We start from the raw sequence: 6,026 nt of genomic DNA on the forward strand, positions 1-6,026 counted from the left end.
CCTTTGTGTGATTGTGCTATCTCTGACAAGATAGCAGCATCAGAAGTTGCAGGAAAGTTTGGATAATACAGGAGTAACCAGTTGAATGGAATTGCAGCACAGAATCATAGAAGAGTAGGGGATGGAAGGCTACCAGCCTCTACCTGTGCTTCCTTCTCATGTCTACTGTATTTTTTTTTTTTTTCTGGAGCTGTGTCATAAATGTTGTGAGGCTCTGCAGGGATGAATTTAGACCAAAGTCCAACTGGAGCTCAATCTGGCTATTACTGACAAAGAAAATAAAACCTGTTTATTTATATATATATACTTTAAATAAAGGAGCATTAATGAGACTCTTCATCTTTTATCGGATATGGGGGGAAATCTACTGACAAGAGGTGAGGTAAAGGAATGAGGTTAATGCCTTCTTTGCTTCAGTCTTTAGGAGCAAGACCAGTTGTTACCATGGTACTCAGCCCCCAAAGCTGATAGATAGGGACATGGAGTGGGCAATGGGGGGGACACTTCCTCTCTGACACTTTCTCTCTTCTTCACTCTCCCTTTCTCCTTCACTTCCCGCTTCTCCTCCAGGCTAATTACAATAGCTCTTCAAAGGTTTGAATATTCTTAGGATGATCAAACCAGCATGTTCCTAGTGGTATCGCTCCTGAATGTTTTAGGTTTTGTTTAAGGTCAAACAATGACTTAAGAATGCCATCCAGAGATCTGTCTGGAGGCAGGAGATTTCAGAGTGGCATTACTGAACATTGCTCAGTGATTGGAAGTAGAGAATAATTATTATTTTTTTTCTCTTCTCTTCTCTTCTCTTCTCTTCTCTTCTCTTCTCTTCTCTTCTCTTCTCTTCTCTTCTCTTCTCTTCTCTTCTCTTCTCTTCTCTTCTCTTCTCTTCTCTTCTCTTCTCTTCTCTTCTCTTCTCTTCTCTTCTCTTCTCTTCTCTTCTCTTCTCTTTTTTCTTTTCTTCCCTCTTCCTTTTCCTTTTTAATTAAATGATCCTTTTCTCACAGAATCATAGAATGGTTGAAGTTGGAATGGAGCTGCAGAGATCATCTAATCCAACATCCCTGCTCAAACAGGGTCACCTAGAGCATGTTACACAGGATCTCATACAGACCAGTTCTGAGTATCTCCAAAGAAGGAAACTCCATGCCCACCACCGTGCCCAAGGTCCCACTGGGGTCACTGGCAGGAGTCTGCCCCCGCACCCAGGGGCCTGTGGGGGGTTGCTGGAGGGGTTCTGCTGCCATGCTCGGGGGCCCACCAGTAGTAGCTGGCGGTGGTCTGCCACCCCGTCTCGGGGCCCACTGGGGGGCACCGATGGTGGTCTGCTGCTGTGCCAGTGTGCCAGCTGGGGGGTTGACAGCGGGGGTCCACTGCTGTGCCCCAGGGCCTGATGGGGGTCGCCAGCTGGGGTCCGCCGCCATGCCCGGTGGCCCAAAGGGGGTCGCTGGAGGAGATGCTGTGAGGAGCCCAGGGACCAGCTGAGGGTTGCTGTAGGGGGTTCGCCACCACTTCTGGGAGCCTGTCGGGGGTTGCTGGCAGGGGTCCACCACTGCACCCAGAGTCTGCTGAGGGTCACCAGAGGGGGTCCGCCACCATGCCTGGGGGCCCATCACAGATCACCAGAGTGGGTCTGATGCCGCTCTGGATGGCCTGCTGGGGGTCACTGGCAGAGGTGCGGCGAGGTGCCCAGGGACCTGCTGGGGGTCACTGGCAGGGGTCTGCTGACATGCCAGGGGCCTGCTGGGGATCGCTGGCGGGTGTGTGCCGAACTGCCCGGGGACCCTCTGGGGGGATTGCCGGTGGGGGTCCACTGCCGAACCTGAGGATCTGCCGGGAGTCACTGGCGGGGGGCTGCCACTGGGCCCGGAGGCCCATTGAGGGTCGCCAGAGGGGGTGAAGCAGCCAGGGTACCGCAGAGGGTCAGTGGTGGGGGTCCACTGAGGCACCCGGGGTCCTGCTGGGGGTCACTGGAGGGATTGCACCTAGGCTCCCCGGTGACCCAATGGGGGTCGCATGAGAGGGTATGCCGCCACGCCCAGTGGCCCGCCGGGGGTCTCTGACTGAGGTGCAGCAATGCGCCCAGGAACCCGCTATGTGTCATTGGCGGGGGTGCGCTAAGGCACTCAGGGACCCACTGGGGGGTTCCGGCAGGGGTCTGCCGCTGCTTTCTGAAGTCCTGCTGGGGAACTCTGGTGGGAGTCCACCCCTGTGCATGGGGCCCGCCAGGGTTCGCCAGCGGGGGTCCACGGCCGTGCTCGGAGGCCCTCCAGGGGTCACCAGCGGGGGTCCACCGACGTGCCTGGGGGCCTGCCACGTGTTGCCAGCTGGGGTCTGCTGCTATACCCAGGGACCTGCTGAGGTTCGCTGGGTGGGGTCCGCTGCCATGCCAAGGGACCTGCCAAGGGTCACCGGCAGTGGTGTGCTGAGGCGCCCAAGCCCAGCAGGGGTCATGAGAGGGGTTGTGCTAGGGAGCCTAGGGTCCCGCTGGGGGTTGCCAGAGAGGTTGTGCCAAGGCATGAGGGAGCCTGCCGGGAGTAGCCTGAAGGCATGTGCTGAGGCACCTAGAGATCCACCGGGGGTCACCAGAGGGGGTGGCCCGATGGGGATTGTCAGCAGGGGTCTGCAGCCACGCCCAGGGGCCCAGCAGGAGTCACCGGAGGGGGTGTGCCAAGGCAGCAGTGGACCAGCTGAGGGTTACCAGCAGGGGTGTGCTGAGGCGCCTGGGGACCCGCTGGGGCTCACCAGAGGGGGTGCACCAAGGCACCAGGGGGCCCGCCGGGGGTCGACGGCAGGGGTGTGCTGCCACACCTGGGATCTGCTGGGGGTCACCAGAGGGGGTGTGCCGAGACACCTAGGAATGCACTGGAGGTTGCTGGCTGGGTTCCATTGCTGCGCCTAGGGACCCACTGGGTGTTGTCGGTGGAGGTGTGCAGAGGCGCCTAGGGACCTGCCAGGGGTTGCTGGAGGGGGTCTGCAATTGTGCCCACAGGCCCATCGGAGGTCACCAGAGGGGGTGTGCTGAGGCACCAGGGGACCGGCCAGGGGTCGCCGGCGTGGGTGCGCCGCCATGCCTGGGGTCCCACAGGGGCTTGCCGGAGGGGGTGTGCTGAGGTGCCTTGTGGCCTGCTGGGGGTCACTGGAGGGGGGTTTGCTGCCGTGCCCGGTGGCCCGCTGAGGGTTGTTGGCGGGGGTGTGCCGAGGCACCTGGGGTCCCACCAGGGGTCGCCAGAGGGGTTGTGCCAAGCCACCCAGGGGCCCTCCGGTGGTCTCCAGAGGGGGTGTGCTGAGATGCCTAGGGACCTGCTGGGGCTCACAGGCAGGGGTGTGTTGAGGCGATGTGGGTTGCCAGCTAGGGTTCACTGCTGCACCCGGGGACCCGCCAGGGGCCGCCAGTGGGGGTGTGCTGAGGTGCCTGGTGATACATTGGGGGCGCCGGGTGTCATCCACCACCGCACCCTGGGGCCCGCCGGGGGTTGCCTGTGGGTGTACGCTGAGGCAGCAGGGGGGGTCTGCTGGGGGTCTCCAGAGGGGGTGTGCCGAGGCACCAAGGGACCAGCCGAGGGTCGCTGGAGGGGGTGCACCACTGCACCCCGGGGCCCACCTGGGGTCGTCAGCAGGGCTGTGCTGAGGTGCCCAGGGACCTGCACGGGCTTGCAAGAAGGGGCATGTCGAAGCATCCGGGGGCCCGCCCAGTGTCACCTGGTGCCTAGCAACACCCGCTGGGGGTTGCTGGCTGGGGTCTGCTGCCGCACCAAGGGACCCACCGGGGGTCGCCAGAGCGAGGTGTGCTGAGGTGCCTAGGGACCCACTGGGGGTCACCAGAGGAGGGGGTGCCACTGTGCCCAGAGGACTGCGAGAGTCATTGGCGGGGGTGTTCCAAAGTGCCCGGGGGCCCACTGGGGTTCCCTGGCGAGTGTCCACCACCATGCCCAGGTGCCCACCAGGGGGCGCCAGCTGGGGTGCACCGACACACCAAGGGACTTGCTGGATGTGAGATATGTTCATCTGATTCATGCCAGTATGGAACAATGCTAGGGCCACATGGTATGATGAATGTGACCTTCTGTCTTACATACCCTTGTATAACCACAAGTCTAAGAAAAACAGAGTGGTTAATATATATAGTTCTTGTATCTTGCAAAGGAATATTTTAGCATTTCGTGTCAATAGAGAGCTTGAAGGGAAATGTATTTGTAGACTTTTCCTTGAAATCTCTGATGTCTGGGGGGTTCAGAATAACTGCTAACTATTATGACTATTGCATGGGACACTATGCAAGTCTCTGATATCTGGCCAGGAGATTAAGGAGACGGGGAGAGCTGAAGAACAACTAAAAGACAAAGCTTGTAGGGCACGCTGCACAAGTCTCTGACATACAGCCAAGTTGGACAAAGGAGAAGGACAACAGGGAGGAAGACTATGAGCCTTCAGCATGAGAGACCCCCAGAGGGACCACCGGAGACTGATACGCATGCTCCAGTAGGAGGGTTTGGATTCCGGAAACTAATTATAATAACCCTGTTTTTTTTAGAAGTAGTAATGAATATGTATTAGCCTAGGAGCATAAAAATCAGCTACTTGATGCAACTGGTGTGCATCTTGGTGGAGCAGAGACTCCCTGTGCACCCAGCACTGTTTGCTTACCTCTATTCCTTTAATAATTTGTAAACTTTGATTATAGTCCTATTTTGAAGACTGAGCCATTTATTACTTGGGGGTCACCTGAGGAAGGGCACTGCTGCACCTGGGGTCACACTGGGAGTCATCGGTGGGGGTGTGCTGAGGCGCCCGGGGGCCCACCAGGGGTTGTTGGCGGGATGTGATGAGGCCCATGGAGGCCCGTTGCCGGTCGCCATCTGGGGTCCACTGCCACGCCCAGAGACCTGCAGTGGGTTGCCGCATGGGGTTGCTGGCGTGGGTGTAACGAGGCACAGCGGGGCCGGCCCGGGTTTGCCACTGGGTGTCCACCACGATACCTAAGGGCCTGCCAGGGGTCACTGGCGGGGGTCAGCCGCACCTGGGGACCCACTGCTGGTCGTCAGAGGGGGTGCGCTGAGGTACCTATGGACCTGCCGGGACACCTGAGGGAGTACACTGCCCCCTTCTAAGGGCCTGCCAGGGATCTCAGGAAGGGGTGTACTATGCACCCAGGGACTCGTTGAGGGTTGCCAGCTGGGGTCCGCTGCTGTGCCCGGAGTCCCACCGTGGGTCGTCGTCGGGGGTGTGCACAGGTGCAGCAATGTATCCCAGCCAGTGACCCCCAGTGGGACCCCAGGTACCTTGGTGCTCCCCCTCTGATGCCCCCCTAGCAGGTCGATAGGCACCTCGGCGCACCCCCATCGGCAAACCCCGGCTGGTCCCAGTGCACGGCGGCAGACCCCAGCTGGTGACACCTGGTGGGCCCCAGGGCACAGTGGCGGATCCTAGCCAGCTATCCCCTGTGGGCACCTGGGCGTGGTGGAGGACTCCAGCTGGCGATCTGTGTAGGTCCATGGGCACCTCGGCACACCCCCTCCGGCAACCCCTGGCAGGGCCCTGGGTGTGGCAGCAGACCCCCTCCGGTGACCCTTGGCATGTCTCTAGGCACCTCTGCATATCCCCTCCAGCGAACCCCCGGTAGCTTTGGAACACCCCTGCCGGCAAACCCCAGTGGCTCCCTGGGCATGCTAGTGGACCCCAGCCTGTGACGCTCAGTGGGCTCCTGGGTACGGCGGCACACCCCCACCAGCGACACCTGTCGGACCCCTGGATGCTTCGGCACACCCCTGCTGACTATCCCCGGTGGGTACCCGAGTGCCTTGGCACAACCCCTCTGGCAACCCCAGGCTGGTCCCAGGGCATGGCGGCAGACCCCAGCTGGCGACCCCTGGCGGGTCTCTAGGCGCCTCAGCACAGCCATGATGATGACCCATTGCGAGTCTTCGGGCGTGGCAGCGGACCCCAGCTGGCAACCCCCAGTGGACCCCCAGGTGCGTCGGACTACCCCCTCCAGCAACCCCCATCAGGTTCCAGGGCGGGGCTGAGGA

This window comes from Aythya fuligula, chromosome 29, assembly GCF_009819795.1.
Source record: "Aythya fuligula isolate bAytFul2 chromosome 29, bAytFul2.pri, whole genome shotgun sequence".
Classification (NCBI taxonomy): Eukaryota; Metazoa; Chordata; class Aves; order Anseriformes; family Anatidae; genus Aythya; species Aythya fuligula.